The sequence below is a fragment of the Cotesia glomerata genome, linkage group LG3, assembly GCF_020080835.1.
Source record: "Cotesia glomerata isolate CgM1 linkage group LG3, MPM_Cglom_v2.3, whole genome shotgun sequence".
Classification (NCBI taxonomy): Eukaryota; Metazoa; Arthropoda; class Insecta; order Hymenoptera; family Braconidae; genus Cotesia; species Cotesia glomerata.
The window spans coordinates 21,451,025-21,474,656 of record NC_058160.1 but is presented as its reverse complement, the minus strand read 5'-3'; the positions used below and the strand labels follow the sequence as shown (position 1 = coordinate 21,474,656).

The 23,632-nt window shown below is 29.8% G+C and overlaps 1 long non-coding RNA gene across 1 annotated transcript; it reads left to right on the top strand.

The window, feature by feature from the left end:
* The first annotated feature begins 775 nt into the window (after positions 1-775).
* Positions 776-22,600, top strand: LOC123261660. The gene is made up of 3 exons (XR_006508724.1): positions 776-857; positions 4,609-4,614; positions 22,589-22,600. It is a non-coding gene; the product is annotated as an uncharacterized LOC123261660 (long non-coding RNA).
* The last annotated feature ends 1,032 nt before the right edge of the window (positions 22,601-23,632 follow it).

Below are 23,632 nucleotides of genomic sequence, written 5' to 3'. Positions count from 1 at the left end.
GTGATCAGTAGGGCCAGGACTTTCGCAGCAGTCCCTGGCCCTAGTGATCAGCAAAAATAACATGTATGTTAAATTCTTAGTCCGTTGACTGAATAACTACATGTAATGTTAAGTTTTGGAAACCTTACAATGACATTTTCCCCGCTGCCAAAGAGACGATTGTTGTAAGGAAATTTTTAGTAAATTTTATTGAAATTTAATAGACATGTTCTAAATTTCATGTTTCAAAAAGTTCTAATTTATAAACAACGATATTTTTTCTATTCTACTCATCTCTCTGACACAGCCTGCATATGAAATATATGCATATGAAACTATTGTTTGGAAATAAAAATTGTTCGTTGTTAACGCCCTCACAATTCGGGCGACCGTTTAAATCGGTTGACCTTGAAAGCCATCTCTGTAATTTCCTGTTTTTCTCAAGATTCTATCAAATTTTATATCTGTAGGAACTGTATTTGAAACATATGAATTTTTTGGCAATTATCATTCCCGCACTCCTACACGGAAAAAAATAATCGGTAGAAGCTACCGATTACCACACGGAGAGAATTTTATGTTAACGGTAACCATCCTTATGTTGTAGCTTCTACTATACAGGATGGTTATTAATTTTTGCAAAGTTAAGATGATAAATGCAACTATCTGGCGATTGTAATTAGTACAATCAGTATATATTAATTCCCACAATTATGATAATACGGTTTATTATCTAGATGGTAACATTTACTATCGGAGATAGTTAAAATCATCATGATTGCAATCATATAAAAACTACACAGGAAGTATAAAAAACTAAACTTTTCCGATTTTAGAGTCAGAATATAATAACATTCTAATGTTTGACATAAGAGTGAGTATTGAAAAAAGTATATTTACACGGAAAAAAGTAAACTGTAATGTTCACTCGGATTCCGGTTAATTTTTATAGTTTCAAACAGTAAAACGGACATCGGGGTGGCCAAAATATAAATATGACAGAACTTAATGTAGAAAGTAGAAAAGCCACAATTTATAATTTAATATCCAAAATAAGTGATTAGTAGCTGTCACTATAGTAAATAATGACTCATTCATCTTTAAAAATTACTGTTTGATTTTGTATTTTGAAGTGTATGGTTTTTAATACAATTTTAATAACAACAATATTATGTATTTGATATTAATGAATCTGGTCCCAGCAAGATTATAAGGAAGTTAAACTGGCGTGGAGTTGTTTTTGATGGTCGTCTGAGGATGACCGCTGGAGGGAGGTTGACTTCCAACCGTGCGAAGCTGGCTTCGGAAGGTGAAAAGGAGTTCGGGAGGAACTCGTGGACTCGGTTTCGAGTAATTGTTTACTCGTTCACTAGTTCGCTCGTTCGCTAGTTCGCTCGTTCGCTCGTTCGCTCGTTCGCTCGTTCGCTCGTCTCAAATATGATCTGCAAATCAAAGTGAACAATGTAGCTTGTTGTGAGTTTGAATGAAGATAGCGAGAGATTGACAGTGGATAGATTATGGAGAGATAGTGGACTGTATGATCGAGTGATGATTTGAATTTGAGATTCTGATTTCAAAGGTGTGCATTGATTGGATGAAATTTATGTGGAGTAAAGAAGTGAAAAGAATTCGGTTTGAATGATTGCTTTGTGTAGATTATGTAATATTTTAATCTCAATAATTGTGTGAATTTTATGTATGTAATGGAATGCAACTCAAGAAGAGCTCAAAATAACACTGCACATGAATAGTTTGAGAACTTGCTCGTGAAGTCTCAACTCGACTCAAACTCAGTATTCGTATTGTATTATGCAAGGAATGTGAAATATGCGCAGCATCATAATGAGCGTATTGTGTCAGAACTCAGAAAGGGCTCAAAATAACACTGCACATGAATAGTTTGAGAACTTGCTCGTGAAGTCTCAACTCGACTCAAACTCAGTATTCGTATTGTATTATGCAAGAAATGTGAAATATGCGCAGCATCATAATGAGCGTATTGTGTCAGAACTCAGAAAGGGCTCAAAATAACACTGCACATGAATAGTTTGAGAACTTGCTCGTGAAGTCTCAACTCGACTCAAACTCAGTATTCGTATTGTATTATGCAAGAAATGTGAAATATGCGCAGCATCATAATGAGCGTATTGTGTCAGAACTCAGAAAGGGCTCAAAATAACACTGCACATGAATAGTTTGAGAACTTGCTCGTGAAGTCTCAACTCGACTCAAACTCAGTATTCGTATTGTATTATGCAAGAAATGTGAAATATGCGCAGTATCATAATGAGCGTATTGTAATTGAATATGAATTGGAATTAGTAACTCAGCTCAGCACCGGTGGGCGGTTTAGGGCTAACGGCCGAACCGACATTCTCTCGACGCTGAGGGAAATGTTGTATTGAAATATGTATGCAAGTATAAATTTGATTCGTACCTTTTTGGTATTTTAGGTTTACTAAAATACAATACCATGTGCTGCTTGAGCTCTTAAATGTCTGTTGAATGTATTAGTGTAGCGGTTTAAGCTCGTGATTGTAGAGTTCTGATGATGGTGGTGAATCAACGTCGTGGTGAACTTCAATCACAGATTGATGAAAAGATACTGATATTTCACCTCACAATTCACTTTAAGTGAAACTCAGCGATTAAATGATGTTAATGTAGATCGTAAAAATTGGTACTTAGTTGAAAAACGAAATGCTAAGAAAGAGGAATCGATTTAAACTTGGAACTTGACTGAAATTGACGTAGTTGTCGCTCGGAGAGATCCTTTTGGACTGACTCTTTTGGTAGTATTTTAAGCCCAACAGAGCACGGAGACTCTCTTCATTTCATTATTGGGAGTACATTTCCGAGAAATATTGTTAAGAAAAATACGTTGACAAAAATATTACACATATAAAAAAAAGGGAAAGTTAAAACGGAAAATATTTTAAATCGAACCAGATGAGCGCTCGGGTTACGAAGAGAACAAGAGACTGCATTTATATGACCTCAACGGACAGAGTCATAAAAGTAGGTACTTGAGTCTAGCGACCCGCATGCATGTATCCAAAAACTTACAGCCGAGAGTAAAATATTTAAAGATTTTACGTTTATTTTTCACATACTGAATAATTTCAAAAAAAATTAGTAAATATTATAAAAAATGAAATAATTGATTAATTGTGAAATTAGCTAAGAATTGAACAATTACAGTTTCAAACAGAAAAATTGCCATTTCAATATATCCCGGGTCGAAGAATTTAAACTGATTTTAAGCTAAATGATCTGCATTTGAACTTATTGATCTGTATTTGAACTTTTAAAAACATTTTCATCTGTATTTGATCTACTATTCAAATTATTTTTGATCTGTTTCAAGTCTAAATAACTTTTTAGTAAAATAATTGAGCAGCTATGAATATTTAATGCTGTTTCTAATCTAATGAGACTAAAAAGTTTTAAAAGTTTGATCGGTTTTTAGTCTAGTAAATTTGTAAATGGACTTTATGTATTGTTTTCAAATTCAATATGAAATCTTATACTGTTTTTGTTCTACAATTTTCACTCTAAATGTTCGGAGGCCAAAAGTCGATTAAGATGGTGACTTATAATTTTTTGGACTCACAAGTATCTCATTAAAAATTATAAGTCGCATTTATTTGAAAAAATAAATTAGTTTATAATATATTCATGTGCTCTCTTGTTTTATGAACTGAACGTCGATTATAACCTTACATCTGTCATATTTATTTGTCATAGCTTAACATTTCATGGATTATAAAAGTTTTGTAACTGCGAATATTAGTTGCAGTGATAACAAATAAATTTGTATTAACATACGTATATAAAATAGTTCTCATCGTTTGATTATGGATCTAAATCTAGAGTTTTCTAATTATCGTTATTAAACACAGTGTAAATACATCGAGAAGATTAAAATGTTGACAAAATGACAAGATTAATGTTAAATTTTATACTTTCACGCTTTTACGCATCATTTAATGAGCGGTATTCACTATTTGGTAGTGCGAAGAATACCGCTTGGTATACATTGCACTACGAAATAGTGAATAGTCACTATTTCAATTTCAGAGAATGAAAAGCTGTGCCCTGTAGAGAATCTTCGAGGACATGAATAAAATAATAATAAATAAATATATTATTATTATTATTATTATTATTATTATTATTATTATTATTATTATTATTATTATTATTATTATTATTATTATTATTATTATTATTATTATTATTATTATTATTATTATTACTATCTAATTCGTAAAAGGTCTGTTTTTGATCTACAGGCGGTCAAAAACCGACTAAAAATTATACAACGTTTTGGTCTGTTTTTGACCTTGATGCGATCAAAACCAGTTAAATGATTGTGACAAAAAAGTCTGATTTTGGTCTTGAAACAATAGAAAACAATTTTATCATAACATTAAAAATGATCTGAAATTGGTCTGAATTGGGAATAGTACGGGCAAAAACAGATTAATCCTTATATAAAATAGATACAAATAATAAAATTAAATTGAATGAAAAATATTAAAAATTTTTATTAATCATAAAACAGACTAAATTTTTTGACCCAGGATAGTCGATATTATGAGGAGAAGGGGAACTCAGATGAAAGAGAAGGGGGTCTCACTCTGGGAGAATTTAACGTTTGAAACAGTAAAAATTATCTTATATACTAAAATTGATAGTAGAATGAAGTTAATTTAGTATCGAAAAAATGGACCCTGATTCCTTATTGGTCCAAGATTAGAGCGCGCGCGTATGCGCGCAATTTGAATTTCTAGTACTTTTAAAATATACATTTTATCAGTCCGAACAAGTCAATAATTACATTTTGATTTTTAGCGTTGCGTTTAAAATTTACCGTTTTACTTTGTAAATATTGACGTTGCTTGTATTAGAAATTTACTAACTTTATTTTATACTTTTTACATATCATAAGATCATTTTTTAGGTACGAAATGATCAATATCAAAGTCTGAATTTTTAATTATTATACTTTAACATTTTAGACATTCACATGTGTTCACATTTTAGACATTCACAAGCGAATATTACTGTTTGAAATAGTATTTTCTTCCATGTAAAGAGTCAATTGTAACGTTTAAATGGTAAATATTATAAAATGAATAGTAAAATCACGATTTTACTGTTTGAAATGGTAATTCTTAGCAGTTGATCATTACTTATTATAAATCGACTGTTATTTATTACAGTTTACTTTTTTCCGTGTATATTATTAAGAGAATAACATAAATTTTGTCTCCAGGATAGTCGTATAATAAAATCGGGTTTTTTTTTAGTGAAATTTAGTGTCATCGCAAAGGTCTTGACTTGAATTAGCGCCTTTTCAAGGTTTCATATTATTCTCATCGATAGTCAATTTATCATGATAAGTATTTCGGCTGTATTCGAAAATGTTTCATTTCTAGAAACATAATTACACTGATAAAAGGATTTATTTGTATTAAAAAAATATTTGTTAATAGTTAACAAATCATTTATTAGAGACCACTTTTTAGTATCAAACAAATATTTCTTAGTATTTAAATGATTTTTTTGTATTTAATAAATCTGATATTCATTTATTAAATATTACTCAATCTTTTTAAATACTAAGAAATATTTGATAAGGACTAACAAATGGCTTCTAATAAATGATTTGTTAAATATTAACAAATATTTTTAACTACAAGCAAATCCTTCTATCAGTGTAAGAAATGACCTTTTATCTTGTTAACTATTGACATTTTTAAAGATATAAGCTCATCTCGGCATTACACTCATCAAGACCTTTTATTTGAGTACCCATATCAATTTTTGATATATTTTATATATTTATATATATATTATATATATGTATATATGAAAAATATATCAAAATGCATGTGGGTACTCAAATGAAAGCTCTTGGTGAGTGTGACATCAGAATGAGCTTATATATTAAAAAATTTCAGTAATTAAGAACTGACATTGCTATCTTGTCTACTATTGACATTTTTAAAGATATAAGCTCACCGCGACATTACATTCATCGAGACCTTTCATTTGAGTACCCACATCAATTTTTCATATATTTCATATATTTATATATATATATTTTATATGTATATATCAAAAATATATCAAAAATGCATGTGGGTACTCAAATGAAAGCTCTTGATGAGTGTGACATGAGGATGAGCTTACATCTTTAAAAATATCAATAATTAAGAAATGACCTTGTATCTTGTAAACTATTAACATTTTTAAAGATATAAATTCACCCAGACATCACACTCATCGAGACCTTTCATTTGAGTACCCACATCAACTTTTCATATATTTTTTATATTAATATACAGGGTGTCCCAGAAGTAACAGACGCCATTGTAGCATCTGATAAACAAAATAATTCTGAGACGAAAAGTCCTTAGCTATTTTTCAGTCAGACGCATAGATAATTAATTATTAATTAAAATAACGTCCTTTTATGCGTTAGAGAGAAAGCACTAGTGTCCAGTCAAGTGCGTTCAAAACGAAGACGCTTGCACGTGTGAATGTGTAAGTAAATATGTGTGACTACGTTAGCTATAGAAACTAGTTAGTCATACAGTTAGTTGTGTCTTTGTTTGGCACATATTTTACTGGACACTGGCGCTCTCTCTCTAACAAATAAAGAGACGTTATTTTTAATTAATAATTAATTATCTATGCGGTTAATTGAAAAATGGCTAAGGACTTTTCGTCTCAGAATTATTTTTTTCATCAGATGCTACAATGGCGTCCGTTACTTCTGGGACACCCTGTATATATTCACATACAAAATAATTCAAAAAATAATTTTTTGGGACTTGGATGATATTTTTCGGTTAGTTTCTAAACAAAATCTATACCGATTTTTTCGATTGCGGCTACCAAAAGGTATTTAATTTAATAAAAATTTATAACAAAAAAATACCTAATAAATACTCCTCATTTTTAATATTTTGTATTTAAGTAAGTGTTATTTGTATCTTAAATGAAGTTCCTTTTTGAAGTGAAACTTCTTTACCGACGTATGAGAGAAATTTTGTAGCAATGTAAAAAAAAAATCGTCACGATTTTCCGTTACGCGCCATGTTGTTTTTTTTTTTTTTCATCAAAGTTCAATATAGCGCCCAAAAGAATAAATCTAGTAAGCATTATTAATTCTAAAAACAATTAAAAAAACAAATTAAATGATAATTTAAAAATAAAACAAAACAATTATCAGTAAATAAAAATATGTATATGTACATCTTTTTTAATTATTCGTTTCTAATGATTTATCTATTCATTTTGAATTCTATAAAATCATTGCATGTCTACAAGATTAGATGTCATCAAATAATTGTATTACTTTGAATAGTCCGAGTAAAAACATAAAATAGCCGCAACAGCGCTGCAACAGCGCCGTACGGAGTCTCCCTGGTTAAAAATATTGATTGAAAAGGATTAAAAATGATGAAATTTGAATACTTTTGAATACTGTTAGTTCCTTTTTCATGCATATATAGATATACAGTTTATATGGGGTGACTGATTCCCAATACTTTTCAATCAATATTTTTAATCATGGCTAAGTGCCCGCAACAGCGCCGCATCACAGCCGCAACAAATCTGTGATAAAATAAAAAAATTATAATTACCGCAACACCACCGCAACACAGCTGCACTGTAATAAATATTTCTAAAATACTTTTTAAATGCCGCAACACCACCGAAACACAGCTGCAACAAATCTGTGACAAAATAATAAAATTGTGATTGCCGCAACACTTCCGCAACATCACCGCAACACGGCTGCACTGTCCCGAGTAAAAATTAAATTATTATTTTATACTAAAAAATAATAAATTTCGATCGACCGCCGCAACACCGCTGCACCACCGCCGCAGCACTGCTGCACTACCTTCGTTTGGTGGTATACATTGAAATAAAATATTTGTTGATCATTCAAATAGCTAAACTAAATTCTTTTAGTTAAATACGACTTGCAGCGCAGTTGGTAATGTTCGAGACTTTCATGCAGACGACCCAGGTTCGAATCCCATCGCAGTTTAATCATTACATAAAATTTTTCCAGGGTATTTCGATAGGCGTGCCGCTTCTGTTCAACCCAGGGAACAGAATTAAAAATATACTTCAATAATACGACTAAAAAGAATCAATAATTTCGCGATACTTTGGCCTGATTAAAATTTTTTTTTTTCGTTTGAATATTAGGCATTTGAATAAAAGGATATTAAACAATAGGTCTTACATTAAAATTTATGTTCAAGTTATTTATTAATGAATTATTGCGTGATAAATTAATTATGATGCCATTTTTTGTGAAATTGTAGCTATGCTTTAGCATTGGGGTACAGCAGTGTTGCAGGGGTGTTGCGGCGGTGTTGCGGTTATGCGAGTCGAGAATAAAGATTTCGTGTTGCGGCGATTTTGTCTTCTAAACGGCTGTAGTGCAGCGATGTTCTGGCAGTGGATAAAAATTTTATTTTTTAAAAATCAATTTTTATTTTTACTCGGGAGATAATTCCAATTATTTACTCATAACTTGTGTAATTGAGTAAGTTATTAAATATCTGCTTTGAATTATTTTTACTAAGTTATGGCATGAAATATGAATATTAAAGTTCTTTATATAATTTTTGTAAACTGATTAACTAATTTTTAGATTAAATAATGGCATAATCTAAAAAATGACAACAATGGTAATGACGATGAGATCATAATTGATGAATTACAATAATTATATCTAGCAACTTTGCAGTCACTATGTGACTGCCGTGACTTGTGAACTATAAATAAATAAAATTTTGCTTTATTAAATAATTACTTTTGTTAAATTACACTGTACTTTTTTAACTATTGACGTTTTTAAAAATATAAGCTCATCCCGATGTTATACTCATCAAGAGCTTTCATTTGAGTACCCACATGCATTTTTGATATATTTTTCATATATGGACTCTGTTATGCAATAGTATGTTAAGTACATAGGATTTCCATAGCACTTAACACATGAATGCATAACAGTGTCCATATACATTAGGGTGTGCCAAAAAAATCGGATATTTTTTTTTTCACTTTCCGCTCAAAATATCGTATAAGATGTCGAAACAAAAGGTCTGTCCAAAGGAGAGTTCTTAATTTTAATTTTAAGAGGTCCTCCATCGATTCTGAAGTTTTTCCCATTTAAATAACACGGGAAAAATTTTTTTTTCATTTTTACTGCCGCAACGTCTGAAGATTTCATTTTTTCATAAAATAAACTATTAGACCTCATTTAGGATTAAATTTTGAACAAAAAATTGCATTGGGTCATATTGCTACCATCGAAGCCTGACTTTTTATAAAGCTTTACAGTATCAATTTTCCCCAAATTTCGTGTTTTTCATAATTTTTAGCTAAGGTATCCAAGATAGAACAAAAAATCAAATGACAATTTTGTAGTCCATTTGACGCACTACAAAAAACATTCAGATAAATTTTTTGTATCATCAATATTTTCAAAGTTACAGACCAACAAAATCCTATTTTTCTAATTTTTAGCTTTGTTCAAGTGAACCATCGATAAAAATACAAAAAATTTGGTTCTTATTTTTTAGTACATCAAATTTGCTACAAAATTGTATAAGAAAGATTCGTTGTCTCCGCAATAGCTCAGAGTAACAAGCCTGATAAGTCATATTTTCATAATTTTTCAACTATATTTTCTAAATTATTGACGATAATTTAGAAAATTTTAATTAAAAATTTAAAGTATATTTAATTCTCTAAAAAGTTAGCCTAGATTAATTTTTTACATTATAACTTGCTTAATAAGTCAACAAATATTATTGTTATTTATTTCGTTTTTGGTCTATTGAGGTTATTTAACCAATCCTCAAGACAACCCTGATTAACTAAACATATTGAAAATGATTTGACATCAAATTCTTTCTAGTACTTTGTAATCCTTTTCTGTTTCAATCGATCTTCTATTTTTCGAACTGAAAAACATGCTAAATTCTATATTGAGTTAGAAAAGCGTTTTAATGTTCCAATAATAAAATTTTTGAAGGTTTTTAATCATAATCTACAGCAGAAAGTTTTAGAGATAGTCTGCAGGATCAACTGAATTTTCGGATAAATGGTTAAGGATTAAACACACAGTATAAAAAAAAATTCGAGGAGCAACTAGTTTCAACAGAATGCATAAGAATAAGAAAAGGTATGTTTGAAAAATTGAACCCTTATTGAAGTAATTTACTACAAGAAAATAATTGTTATTTATAAAACTATATTTAGATTCACACTAATAAATCGGATAATGCCGGCATAAATTACAAGTTTTCTATATAAAAACCAGATCTATTATATTCAAGACATTTAAAAGTATTTGGTTTGTAACTTAGTAATGTAGTAACTCTTAGTAACGTTAGGAAATTTTTTCCTATGCTCTTCAACAACTTGCAATAAATATTGCCTTTGTTCTTCACTCCTGGTCAAACAGTTGTTGTACTCCTGAATTAATGCTACGCCTTGTTCAGCGAGATCATTAATCACTTGTAAGTCAGACAGCACTGATTTACAGTGTAAATAATTTTGATCAGATGCCCAGAGATCTGAATCCTTGTCCATGAATTAATGCGGTAATTCAAACTGTTGAAATAAAAGCAATGATTGCTTGCTAGCAAAATCACAGAGATTTTTCGATAATAACAAGCTTATATCTTTGGCAATAAACTTTTTCGAGTTTGCAGCATTACTGTTTCGCACTTTCATTGCAGCTATGGTTTGCCTTTTAATTTGTAAGGGTACACTGTCATCAAATAACGCTAAACCGACTAACTCTTCGGATAAGTACTATAAATGTCTTAATAATGTCGAGCTTGCTGCGTCAGAAATTTTTTTATGAACAGAACGGTATTGATATAAATTTTTAACCATATTCAAATCTTGATTAGGTGACTTTATCGCAGAAGGTGCTTGAAACCATGAAATGACATAAAATTCGACGAGGAATAAGCAGACATATCTTAGTCCATTTACCTTAGTGGAATTCATTTGAAACTGTTTTCGAAACATAAATAGTTTCAAAGCGTACAGAGCTTTTGACATCCATCTGGCATGGTGGCTGGGTCCTGGAGCTTTAAAGCTTATTCCATTTTTTGGAGAACCGCCTAAAAATATCGACACCAATTCTAAAAACTCTTTATAATCGTCTCGGTCATGCTTTTCCTGAAATATAAAATTTGTAATTGAATTTTGAGGATCTGAATCAAGATTTGTGACTAATCAATAAATTAACTGCAATTATCATTTAGAATTTGAAGAAAACACTATGATCCGGTTTTAAATGAGTACTATGCGAATAACGCTACTAAGTCAGAAAATTAAGAGAGTAAAATAATTTCCAATTTTTTATAGTGAGTTCTGAAAGGATGTAACTTTATTAAAAGCTGCTATTTCGAGATGAAATAAAGCATTTTAACTCTTAAATTCTCTACTAATAAAAATGAGACACAGAATTTTTTCACAGGTTTTCCTTTCAGCCCGATCAGAACTAATATTAATCAAAATAATTTTTAAAATTTGTTGATTTTCAAATCTATTTCTGAAAGAGGTTCATTTGACCAAAAAATGTAGACGAGAATTTTGACAATGAAAAGAAAAATTTGATAAGATAATAATAGTGCTCGATAAACAATTACGATTGTTATAGAATTTTTTGTAGCTGGTATATGATCATCGGTGTTTTTGTCTTTGAGTTTATTATTGCGAAACCATAAACTACTCTCCAAAATAACCAAAACGATGACCTTCTTAAAACTAATGTACAAATGTCAATAATTAGAAAAAATGATTATAATTTAAATACCTGTAGTCGATCAATAATAAAACTTATTATTTCATTTTTTTTTCGTGAATTCTTTCATTTATAATTGAATCCTGAATACCAGTTTCAAATTTTGTTTTGTCTATGTTTTTCCAATTATTTTGGAATCGTACAAAAACTGCTACATTAGGAGAACTTACTCCTGACCAAACAACTTCGACAACGCTTCTTAAAATCAATTCATACACATGATGTCGACATCCCAAATATAATAATGGCTTTTTTAACATTTTCTAATTGGCTGCATGTTCCTTTATCAACTCCTCAAATAAAAATGATTAAAAATATTAATATTACCAATCATCAGCCGGAAGTATAAACTATAACATCGAAAAATATATTCTTGAACCAGTATTAAAAGTAAGTTGCATGCAATGAACATAAATGACAAGATCTGAAAAATTTTCTGCACACAAGGTTAGTTTCTTTAAGAGCGGTTGATAGTTGATTTTCAATAGTATATTACACTACAAGGGCAGAAAGTTTGAGATTCCTGCACTGCGCGCCATGATGCCCGAGGCGAAGCCGAGGGCATCATGGCGCGCAGTTCAGGGCTCTCATACTTTCTGCCCGTGTAGTGTATACTATTTTTCTTTATTTTCGGCCGAAAATACGCTGACTTACAAATCAATTAGCGTTAAAATTAAATGTTCTTAGTATGTTTTCGATGCCCGCCCGACATTTGCGGCACGAGCGAAGCGAGTGCGGCTGGTCGGGGGCGGGCATCGAATACATCAAAATATACATAAATAATAGTAACTTTTTAATATTAAATTAATTCAATTGAATTGAATAGTCTTATTTTTATTAATATAATTTTTGATTACTCACATACATTAAAATTATTAATTTTATCAGAATTTTAATTACTTTAAGTAATTTATCATATATTTTAAATATACCTTAAAATTTCCTCGTCGTCCGAAGAATCATCTGATGATGATAACGCATTCATTTTTTTAATTTTTCACTTGATATAATTTTTTAGAACATAAATTTCAACACTCAACGACATAAGAATCCACAAAAGCAATTTTAAGGTTAGGCCTGAATACACAAAAAACCGCGTCAGCTCTGGTGAATGTTTTTTTTTTCGCGGCCTCGTACATCAATTCAGTGCACGACTAGTTTCTTTCAGCACACTAGAGCAGCGCGCATGCGCGCCCCTACCAAAGCATAAATGTCGGACTTGGTGATTCCCAACAGAAGTACCAAGTACGTACTTTCGGCCGTGAATAAAGAAAACGTGTTTTTCTCATGTATGTGATAAAATTTCGAAAAAAACGCTTCGCTCTTCGATAGATAATTAAATTACCTATCGAAGAGCGAAGCGCTTTTTTGGAAAATTTTCATTTATTTATGCATAAAATGCGTTTTAAGATTCCATTTGTTGTACAAGTATGACAGAGATACTTTTGTTTGTCCAATAGAGGGCGAGAGAGAGAAAAAAATGTAAACCCTTCTTAAAGTTGTAACTTGATGCCAGTAGAAAACGAGGCATTGGAAATATCATGATTCTGGTTCGAAAAATTTTAAATAGGCAAATTAAATGATATATTTAAGAACAACCGTGTCGTCCCGAAGCAACAATATTACAACTTTAAAAAAGCTTTTTTTATATGCGTCATTTTACCAAATAAAATCGATTTAACTCATATTGGAGCTTTCACAAAATCAGACGTGATTTTATTAATATTGGTACTTATTTGCATAAGAATAATGAAGAAATAACAATGTTTAAAAAATGAATGAAATTTTAAAAATCATCACTCGATTGTAAGGGCTCCAATTTTTAAAGGATTTCTCTCTCTCTCTCTCTCTCTCTCTCTCTCTCTCTCTCTCTCTCTAATAAAAAAAAAATACCTTCAAAAAATTTTAAAATAATAGGTAAAGATTGTCTTGTCAAAATGACATCGTTTGGTGGAATGATCCACATATTTTTTCGGGAACAGGTGAATGTTGTTTACTAATTCATTTACCTGTATTTGTCGCACATGTGTCAAAGCACATAGCTTTAATCCGATTTGAAATATTCCACTCATTTATGGTTTCCTTGATGGTGATTGAAAATTTAACTCATTTGAAAATGTTAGCAACTTTCTAGTCTACTGTAAATGATGATAAAATATTGCTTTTATCTTAAATAACCAAAAACGCACAAATTTGGTTTCTAATGAAATTGCTCGTATATTTTCAGTAATGTACAGTATTACATAAAGCATTAGTAAAGTGTGAGCGAATTGCCTATCAAGTAAGTGAAGAATATAAAAATTATGACGTTAGTATAGTCTATTCACAGTACATTTACTAAGTAAAAATTTTTTTGTCATTGCGTAAAGTATAAAAATTTTTGTATAGAATATTACACTCTAGTGTATAGAATTTCACATTCTCACTCTCTTAAAAAGAATCAGTGGAATTTCACTGTTTCACAGCTATAAGTATACCAAGTGGTATACTTATTACTGTGAAATAGTGAATATATCACTAATTTCCAGTGATTTTGACTGTTTCAGATTTAGAGAGCATGTGTTGATTTAACACACTAGAATGTTGAATTAACATTAGTTTGTGTAAAAACAGTCAGTAAAACAAATATTTGTGCTAAATTAGACGAAAATTTTTTTATTGTGTAAAAATCATTCACAGAATAATAAATTAAAAATTAATTGTAAAGTTATTGCTGTGAGAAGAATTCTTTAAAATAGATTATTAAAAATAAAAGCAACGAGTAATCATTCGATTTTACCTGCTTCATCAACTTCATTAGTATTTACATTTGTCCCAGCACTTTCCATCGAAATAAAATTTGAATTGTCTTCCACACAAAAGGTCGATGTATTTTGTACATCTTCAATATTGGCTGAAATCTTTATCAACTGACTACGTTTGCAAATTTCCCGACTAGCAATCAAAACTTTCCTTTGTGGTGACCTTAATGTTGTCAAAACATTTTGCGGTGCAATATCGAACAGTTTGTCGAGAGAATTGATAAAAGTTTTTTTGGCCAATTGTTGTGCAGAAGATTTTTTGCGAGCTTTATGTACTTGAGTTTTTTGCCAGTTTTTATGTAATTTTTCAATTTTTCCAATTGAACGATGTGAATTGTTTCCTGGTAATGTGAACTTATTCCACACTTTGATAACCTCACACAGAACAAATCTAGCACTTTCACGAATGAATAGTTTGTCCGTTCGATGTTTATAGAAAAATAAGCATAAAACATCACGATTCGTGGGTAATTTCAAATCACTTAAAGTTTTTGACTCGAACCCAACCAAGTTAATGTAATTTTTACTTGTTTTACAAGACATTGTTCATCAATAAACTGGTATAATTGTTGATACGATAATGATTCATTAAAAAACCAACCTCAATTAAAGACCAATTATAATAAAAGACAATAGAGTCCTCTAATTGCCGATTTCAAACGGATAATTGATCAATTAGGCAAAAAGTCAATAAATACTCAGAGGGCGTTAGTTGAGAATTCTGTAGAAAATTTGAATTTGACTTTAAACCTCAGCCAGTAATGATAACTCTTTTTAACAGAAAGTGAAAAGTTCCATACAAAAGTTAATATTAATATGAACACGTAAATATGGAATATAAAAATTTTTTTTATAATTTAATATGTCGTAAAGATTAGTAAAAATGTAATAAGTTTTACAATGTAAAATTGTGAAAGGTTAGATACGGAAAGTTTTATCCTGGATAACTATGTGACTAAAGTAATTCGTTGAACAATTATGTTTTTTTGCAGCAATGGTAATAAATAAGTAAATAGATACGAAAAAAAAATAATAACTTAAAATACAATAGAAACGCACAATAAAAATAAAAATACTATCTTATGCGAAAAAATACTCTCTTATGCGAAAAAATACTCTCTTATCCGAAAAAATACTCTCTTATGCGAAAAAATACTCTCTTATGCGAAAAAAGAAATAAAAAGCATCAGAAAGGATTAGATTTTTTATTATATTAAATACTTGTTAATCATTCAATTTTCTTATTTTTAATAATATATCTTGTGGGAGTGGAATGTGTCAAATCATTTTCAATATGTTTAGTTAATCAGGGTTGTCTTGAGGATTGTTTAAATAACCTCAATAAACCAAAAACAAAATAAATAACAATAATATTTGTTGACTTATTAAGCAAGTTATAATGTAAAAAATTAATCTTGGCTAACTTTTTAGAGAATTAAATATACTTTAAATTTTTAATTAAAATTTTCTAAATTATCGTCAATAATTTAGAAAATATAGTTGAAAAATTATGAAAATATGACTTATCAGGCTTGTTACTCTGAGCTATTGCGGAGACAACGAATCTTTCTTATACAATTTTGTAGCAAATTTGATGTACTAAAAAATAAGAACCAAATTTTTTGTATTTTTATCGATGGTTCACTTGAACAAAGCTAAAAATTAGAAAAATAAGAATTTGTTGGTCTGTAACTTTGAAAATATTGATGATACAAAAAATTTTTTGTAGTGCGTCAAATGGACTACAAAATTGTCATTTGATTTTTTGTTCTATCTTGGATACCTTAGCTAAAAATTATGAAAAACACGAAATTTGGGGAAAATTGATACTGTAAAGCTTTATAAAAAGTCAGGCTTCGATGGTAGCAATATGACCCAATGCAATTTTTTGTTCAAAATTTAATCCTAAATGAGGTCTAATAGTTTATTTTATGAAAAAATGAAATCTTCAGACGTTGCGGCAGTAAAAATGAAAAAAAAATTTTTCCCGTGTTATTTAAATGGGAAAAACTTCAGAATCGATGGAGGACCTCTTAAAATTAAAATTAAGAACTCTCCTTTGGACAGACCTTTTGTTTCGACATCTTATACGATATTTTGAGCGGAAAGTGAAAAAAAAATATCCGATTTTTTTGGCACACCCTAATGTATACATGAAAAATATATCAAAAATGCATGTGGGTACTCAAATGAAAGCTCTTGATGAGTGTAACATCGGGATGAGCTTATATTTTTAAAAACATCATTAGTTAACGAAATACATTATCATTCGTTAATTAATAACTTGTTCGTAAATATAAGTCCATTATGATTTTATACTCATCGAGACCTTTCATTTAAGTACCCACATGAATTTTTTCATTTATCATATATATAAATATATATATATATGATATTTATAAAATATATGAAAAGTTCATGTGGGTACTCAAGGTCAACAACGATTTATAAATAAAAAATCTATTAAATAAACATTTTCCCGTGGACTGAATTGTGAATCTAAACCATTCTGGAATCCACCGAAAGACACACAAAAAATTTCATTAGAATCGGTCCAGCCGTTTAGAAGAAGTTCAGTGACAAACACACGCACAGAAGAAATATATATATATATATAAAGATTATTACAATTACACAAGGACAGTTGCTATTATTAGTTGTATAGATTTTTGGGTACGAGAAAAGTTGCTCGAATGAATTTCATTATGGTAAATCTTACCTTCTGCAACAAATCTTTGAAAGTAATTGTTTTTTCAAATTAATATTTATCGAAAAAAAAAAAAAAAAAAAAAAAAAAATACCATTATATATCAAGCTGTTAAAGGTACCTGAAACTTTAATTTTCCAATAATATCCCTAGTAGAAATGATCAATTTTTGACTCGATTAAATCTAGTATCTGGCTAGCGATCATATCTAGTAACTGGCCAGCAATCAAATCCAGTAACTGGCTAGCGAAACTAGGTAAAAACTTGAAATTGCGCCACCTACAACTAAATCGTAAACATTGGTCACACCGATGTTCTACTTATACTAGTGTGTGTATGTTTATTTTTTCACTTTAACTTTCATTTTTTCACTGTAAGTTGAGGCATCTTTAGTAAATATTAAGAAACAGTGTAAATAATTAAAAACAATTGTGTATTTTAATACATAAATAATCTGTTATCGTTGTGGTCATTAATCAAAACAAATACTCCAGACTGCCATCGATGCCGTGCTCAATTATATTTTTTTTATTACATCTTCGATATTTACTAAAATTATTCAAAAAAATTTGACTTTGTTCCTTGAACATTTTAGAATATATTAATGATTTTTTCAAACATCTTCGAAAACGTTAAGTTGCTGAAAAAAAATTTCTTAAAAAAGTTTGCGGGGCTTTCCTCATCGCTTGACCAGAGTCGTAAGTAGTTTTTTATCCGCGGCGTTGCCGAAAACACCTCTAGTCTCTGCCTGTCAAACGTGTATGAACTGTCAACACTGTACGCTCTAAAAGCATTGCGGTAAATCCCTCATCACTTGACCAAAGTCGTTAGGTCACGTTTGTTGACCAGTCTAGGGTTAAGTGAGGTTTCAGTCATGTTTTTATTTTGGTATTTTGCGGAGAAAGAAACCGAGTTTTTTAAAAATCAGTATACTTATTAGTGTGCGAAAAAAACTTTGGTGTTCTCACAACAAGAATACGAGTTTTTATTGGAAAAATATTTCCTGAGGGGAGAAAAATTTTTTTTTCAAAGTTGTAAAAGAAAAAAAAATTGGTATTTGATGTTTTTCATGATGTTGCATTTAATTGAAAAAGTTACAAAATTCTTGAATGCGGATGAGTATTAAAAACATATTCTGACAAAGAATGGTGAGTGAGAATTTTCAAAAATAAAATCAAAAAAATTATTTTAATTTAATTTTTTTTTAATTTTTATTCAGCAGTTTATCTGGGAATGATAAAAATAGTATTTTTTTGTGGCTTTTACTCGTAACAATTGGAAAAAAATATTCATTTTATTACTTTTTATATTTAAGGTAAAAGCCCCAATAGATAATCATGTACCAGTAAATGATCACGCCATGTATTTGTTTACCTATATTTGTGAATATAGATATACAAATACATGGAGTGATCATATACTGGTACGTGATCATCTATTGGGGCTTTTACCTTACTACCAGAAAAAAAAATTGAAAAAATAGGTTTTTTGAAAAAACTCGAAAACTGTTTAAGAGTTGAAGATTTGGTTGAATTCTTTTTATTTGGTACCAAAACAATTTCTTAAGTTCAAATATAAAATAGTTCAAATTCCATGGGGGCAGATTTTTCACATATCCAGCTATACCCTTTTGAAGAAAATATTTTCCTTACTTTTTTTTGGGGTAAGTATTTAATCATGATATTGATAAATAAGTATACCCTTGTGAAATAAGGATACTGAATATTACTTTTTGTAACAGGGTTAGCGTAACTTAAAAAGACGAGGGTTAGATATTCATACACCACACACTCGATCGGGGTAATTTATGTCGGTCAGGGTAAATATTGTCCGCTCTAGAAAATAATACCTAAACGTTACTCGAGTAACTTTATACATTATAATGTATGTAATCACCCAGTCACTTAGAATTCAAAGGCCACGTTTGATTGTTTAAAAATTTTGAATAAATATGTGCACTTTTATTGTGGATCTTAATTACCGTAAAAAGGCTTCAGATATTGGTGTGATTTCAACCTCAGCAATACTAAGTATGACGAAAATCCAAAGCATGCAATTGAAATTCAAATAATGTTCATTCACTGGTTTTATTCATTCAAACGGAAGTCACTCGGTTGAAGTGATAAAACGATACAAAGGACCATTGAAGAATGTAAGCCAGAAAAACAATTTAGTTGAAAAAACTTTGGAACCAGAACTAAAAGTATTTGCATCAAATTACACGAGTCATAGTCTAACGAGCGATAAAACTTTAATAAATTACAGAACAAAATTTAGTCAACTTTTTCTAAGTAATTGAAAGAAATTGTTCACTTGATTGACGGAGATTTTTTTACAAAAATAATCATTTTTTATAAAACAAGTATATACTGTAATCACGGTGGAGTATCCCGGAGGAAACAATTTGTCGAAAAAAGTATATTTGAAAGAAAGCGTTTTCGTAGATCGTTATATTATACTTTTGACTCATTTATTCGTTCTTGGAGCAGACGCTGGAACAGAAGCAGTATATCTATATAGCAGGTCCACTTCGATCATGAAATTCGATAGAGTCGCAATTTCCGTTGTTAAACCCAAGAGACCAACGCGTATTTCAAATAATGTATACCTGAACCAATCTATATGTACAAAATCTATACACTGGGATGTAGTTTTCAGTTTATATTAAATTTATCATTCATTAAACTGTTCAAAATTATATTTCCCAGCTATGATTTGAATATATATATATCATTTATAGCACATGTGAATACGATAGTATTTATTTTAAATATGACCGTATTTAAACTCTACTAATTGTATTATAATTTATAATATTTCATTATTATTGAAACATGTTATATTAGTAAAATTATGCAACATTATCTGATGAGTCCGCAAATAATTATTGGTCCAACAATAGCTTTTGTTTAAACGAGGTCACGGTGAGCAACTTTCCTCCTTGTCATAATATTATTTTATTTAGGTACCATATTTTATTGCATTATATTTAACAATTATTTGAAACATATTAATTGATATTGATTAGCATTATTAATGATTTAATTTAATTATAAATTTTCATTGCTGGATAATAAAAACCTAGTTTATCGAAAGTGTTGACAATTAAACACCTGTTGTAGTATCTTTGTTAATTATAATTAACAATTATCATCAGCATCACATATCATTAATAAATAATTAAACTAACAAGCAGTTAAGTCTCATCAATTATGAAAATGATCCTGCGATAACGGTAACAGTCGGATTTAATGCATATATAAGGATATAATGTTACGATCCACATTAAATTTAAGTAAATGCTTTATTTACACAGCTGTTTATTTAATGTATTTATTCACAGTTAATATTAACTTCCAGCTGAACATACAAAATCTTAATAATGTTGTTTAGTCAGGAAGTTTAATCAATATTTTTTTTTAATTTTTTTGCGTAATTCTCAGCACCTTAAGAGATTTCTACTTCAATTAAATCTTGCATTGTGTGTGTATGTTTAATATAATATAATATAATATGTACATAAACAGAATACTGAGAGAAGTTTCTAAGCAAATGTTTATAAACCAAGTAAAGTGAATACGCATGAGTCAACAGTCGTTGTGTTGTACAATAGTTAACTTGTAGATGAAGAACTGCGTGATATTATGCTGCTAAAATATGCTACGCAGGTATATATAACGTTGTAAGAGAAGCAAGGAGTATTTAAATATACATTTATTATTACCATTGTGTGTACTCAGTGAAAATTTTACAAATTTGCATAAAAAAGGACTATTAACAAATTAAATGATTTTTAGGTCCTTTTTTTAAAAATTTAACGTTTTGTAATTTCGACTATGAAAATTGAAAATTTTCTTAAATCAGCTCTTGAGACGCGAGAACGTCAGAATCGAAACCAAATTTCATTTATGAAAATCTAATTAAGCCAAAAAATTATTGTGAACTGTTAAAAAATAAGCTTGATTAAAAAAAAAAATCTTGAATATTTAAAAGGATTTCATTATTTTACATCAGGCAAGAAAGTTCTTAAATTAAGAAATTTTTCTATTAAAATAAATATTGTTTGGTCCAAAAACTTTTCTGCTTGATTCATGTCGATAAAATTCTTCAAAATCATTTACTTGATTCAAAAACTATTTTTTTGAATCAGATTAACACAACATTTTTTAAAGAAAATAATCAGTGAATAACGCTTTAAAAATAATGGAAGTGATGTTTAAACTGCATCACGTCAATTTGTCATACAAATAGCGATGATTTTCTGCAATGGAGAGCAAAAAGTGATTAATATAATTACTTGTTATTTTTGTGATTAATATGTCTATTTTTTTGTTTACGCGGTAATCCAAAGATATGTGGTGCTATCAAGTTAATTCTTTAAAATGTATTTTTTCAAATGAATTATAAACGTATAAAGTTAAGTCAAAAACAATCAATAAAAAGTAAAAGAAAAATGACTATGTGACTGCAATAAATTATCAATTGTCAATAAAAAGAGCTTTGGCTTGATAAACTTTCAAGAATTTCTAATCCTAATATACATAGTATGAGTACTTATGGAATACATTTTTAATATAATATTACTATGGAAGGATGAATGAACAATCATTTAATGGAACAAAATTAAAGAGCCAACAAATTGTTTAAAATTGCTCCAAAAATTGATTAAAAAAAATTGACTATCACCGAAAAATATATAAACTCGGAAAAATGCATAAATTCAGATCAAGACCTTCCAATAATATTAAATTTAACAATAAAAATTCACTTTATCGTATAAATTATGCCTAAGAAAAAAAATTCCTTCCTATTTTAATAATTTTTTGCTTGGTTGACTGAGATTATGGCGAGATTCTTTAAAGAGTAAAAGCGCGTAAAGCACGCATGATGTTTCGAGTTGCATAAATAATTAAAAGATAATTGTTACCTTTCATTATTCGTTTTTTCTAACGAAATTTCTACAATTAGTGGCTTTGTTTCTGGCTTCTGCGGTTAGGTCTGTTTAGACAACATACATAATAAAATAGTGTTGATTTTCTACAATATGTCTTACTGGATAAATTGCGAGATAAAGACCATTAGAGTGCGGCAATGGAACCCAATGCAACGGCATACAATATAACATAAGCACACATTGTCGGTAACGCATTGCCGCAGCCTCAAGCAGGCATTTTGCGGTTCTGCGATTGCTGCAGTTTCAGTATGTGTATGAGTTAAGTTAAGTGATCCCACAAGTGGTTGACCCTGGCCCACAGTCTGGCACCGTGCCTTGGTTGCTGACGCACATGCCAACACATAAGGCCCCTTCCCGATAAGTCCATAAGGTGGATATCCCAGCGGAGTCGACGTCTAATGTGTTATGTGTGCCACTGTTACACTACTACATTTACATTTATGAACCTTACATACAGTACGAAGTTTTACCTTCCTTATTTATGGACCCATATGTCATAAATCCAGCGCCCTGTGACCAAGAGTTGGCCCTCTTTCCTACATTCAAAGGTCACTGTCTTAAATTCTTGAGCAGCCGCTTTTTTCCGACTTTTATTGTCTTCAATTGTGATTTATAATAATTATTTCGTTATTTATATTTACAACTAATTTTTTACGTCAATACTAAAATATTTTATTGTTTTTTGTATAATTAAGTTTTAGTTTTACCGCATAGCAGTATTTAAAGTTATTTCGTGAGAAAAACAATTATATGTTACAATTGTAAGGAGGCCAAGTTGCCTGACACAAATCAAAAAGTTTTTTTTCTTGCTATTAGTTATTTTTACGTTTATATCCATGGATATAAGATATGGTAAGTATTCTCCGAGTATTTAGTTACTTAAGTAGTTGCATTGCCTACTGCATTGAAAATGCTGCTAAGTTCGTGTTTATATTGGAGTAGAGCAGCTAATATAAGAATTGTACAATGTATATGTGATTTGGTCTTGCACTTGCGTGCTGTGTCATGAAACGCCGCATATGGTCACTTTGTATTCTTAGGTTTAGTTGTGTTCAAAGATTCTCGTGATCGTGAGAAAATGAAATAAAAGTAAAAAGTAATCGTTACCTATATACCAGAAAATTACATTCTCTGATCGTCAAGATGCTTACCATGTCTAAACAGACGTAAGTAATTTATGTTGTCGTTAATTTATGATATCATCTTTTAATTTAAATTCGATGTTTTTCTCATACTGATGCACAATAAATAGTTAAATAAATTATTACTGCAGTCTTATAAAATAATTTCTTTAAAAATTGATGACCTTTATTCATATTATTGAT